Raw genomic sequence first — 2,796 nt, forward strand, 5'->3', positions numbered from 1 at the left:
TATTTCACGTTCTAATTGCTGTACATAAATTTTTCAAAGACAATTACATATATCAAAAATAAAAGGTGTGTCTGAGGACGTAGCCAGCGGTATGAAACATTCATTTTCGGACGAGGCATTGCTGCAGCTTAACTGTGACGGCAGATGGGAGAGAAAACCACTAAACAAACTTATACTGGTTGACACAATCCTACGAGGATGTACACATGTTAGGGACACAACAAGTTCTGACCATTTATTTTTTCGATATTTATTTATAGCCATATACCTATATATAAACCTTTTTAACATACTCTGTCAAAAATTCTCAAAAATCGGCGCATGTTTTTAAATAAATGGTCAAAACGTATAAATAAATAGTATCCCTAATTATGTGGCCACTACCGTATACATACATATGTACATATCTTTTAACAATACAAATTTTTTGATAATCTATTTCAATCCACTTAGATGCAAAAAGGTCCTGTTGAGTTCGAAAAGAAATCAGGAAGGCAATTGAGCTCAATGTAATGTATAATATTAGGATATTAGATTTAAGTATGTACATATGTACGTTGGTGGCAAAAATAATAGAAACGCCTTATTTTGCTTAATTTTTGGCCACATTTCCTTTGTTTATTAACCCAGCAAAAAATCGGTAATCGCTTTTAGTGGTAACGTGTTCTAGAAGGCATAGCGTTATAATGCCTTCGAATTTTTTCGCTTCTTTTAGGCATTGCCAGTAATGCAAAGTAGAATGTGCTACAATATTTTATTTATCTCGCTTCTTCGTTTCATTTCGGGGAATGCAAAGTAGAATGTCCTATAATATTTATTTTTTAATTCGTTTCTTTGCTTAATTTCCGGGAATGTAAAGTAGAATGTCCTACAATATTTTATTTGTTTCGCTTCTTTGCGTCATTTCAGGTAATGCAAAGTAGAATGTCCTACAATATTTTATTCGTTTCGCTTCTTTGCTTCATTTCGGGGAATGCAAAGTAGAATGTCCTACAATATTTTATTTGTTTCGCTTCTTTGCTTCATTTCGGGGAACGCAAAGTAGAATGCTGCATCGTAGTCAGCTGAAAAATGGAATGAATATCCAAAAATTCTTTTTCTACCGTTACTTTCTGTGGAAATTTGTCTCGCATAAAAATCATGTTTTGCTTTGTTCAATTTGCAGCGAAGTTGAAGTCAGTCAATGAAGTGACGTACAAGAGTGAGGAAGTACAATTTTAAGCTTAATTAAATATGCATCTATGTACATACCGATTTTAAAGAAAATCTAAATACCTAAATACATACATATGTACGCTGATTTATAAAAATTTTAATTAATTTTAACCTTTTAAGACATTTTCTGATTTCAATTTAATATAAATAAGTATGTACTTATCTAGGCATTCTACATTAGTTTCTCTGTAAGGCATTCTTTTTTCGCTTCTCTGGATTCTGTTTATCCTTCGTTTAAAGGTAATGCTGCGGGTAAGGGCTTACCTCCAATGACATGCCCATGTTAAAATAAGGCCTTCTTGAAGTGAAACGGTAAGCGATTCCCATCGCCTAGTTCGTTTCCACTTTCGTTTCTGTGGTAATCGTGTTTTTTGCTGGGAATGTTTAATGTACTGTGCTTAGGGTAATGTATTTAGCTTCTTATTTGATGTAATATACTTAGCTTCTAATTTTTTGCAGATCAACAATTAGTTCATAAGATTTTATGAAAATAAAAGAAAAATCAAGTATTACATGTGTCATTAATGATAAATTTCTATATCGTGGGAGAGAGATCAGACTAGACGAATTTTTACATCAACTGTGAGTAATCAACAATGATATGAAAACATGACAGACTTGATGTGTCATGATTGATCGGTTAGTACATCAAATTTGATTGCACATTACTGACTTATATTTCTATCAAGGTTGATCACTCAAAATTGTCGAAGATTTACATCACTGATGATTAAAATTTGAAGGCCGAACTCAAAGGGAGTAAGCAGTCTAGCAATATGCCAGAACGTATATGTTAGAAGGAGATGAAGCATCACACGTACACAAAAGTTTGCATCAGATTTTTCACACTGCCATTTAGAATTTGATGGAAACTTGTAAGTAGCCAGTGACAGAAATCTCTATCAGTCTTGCTACTCAAATGATTTGTCAAATGATAGTCACTGTTTTTGCAGGGAAGTGTAAGTGTAAAATTAATTCAATTTGATATCGATGTTTTTTGGTGTTTTTGCAGTGTTTTTGTAATTCGTTTTTTTTTTCGGTAAACTGAAAGATCAGGTTTTTAATACATTTTTAAACGGTTTAAAACCTGAATAAAAAACCGTGATTAATCAAAAAACCGATTTTTTGGAAACGGTGCCCATCCCTAATTTCTGGAGCACTGCCTTGTCAAAATGAAGAACCTGAAATTGAATCAAATACAAGAAGCATAAGCGAACTAGAAAGTTTAAGAGAAAGTCAGAGATCAGTTCGAAAGCGAAAAACTCCTAATTGGCTACATGACTATGTAGTAGACGAAGAATAAACATCTGATGAATACCAAAAATTTTCAAACTTGTGCGAAAGAGATGTTGATGAACTAACATACCTTTGTGAAACTGAAAATGAAGACAAAAAAAAAGAAAGAATGGCATGGAGCTATCAATGCGGAAATTAGAGCACAAATAAAAAACGACACGTGGGAAATTAAAAAAAGAAAGAAGAAAGAACATAGTAGACTTAAAAATGATACTCAAAGAAAAAGGAGATACCAAACAGGCTCTCCTTGTGCACGAGGGTTCACACCAAGACCGGGAATAGACT

Source organism: Rhagoletis pomonella, unplaced genomic scaffold (assembly GCF_013731165.1).
Source record: "Rhagoletis pomonella isolate Grant_MI unplaced genomic scaffold, Rhpom_1.0 Rhpom_scaffold_00626, whole genome shotgun sequence".
In the NCBI taxonomy this organism is placed as follows: Eukaryota; Metazoa; Arthropoda; class Insecta; order Diptera; family Tephritidae; genus Rhagoletis; species Rhagoletis pomonella.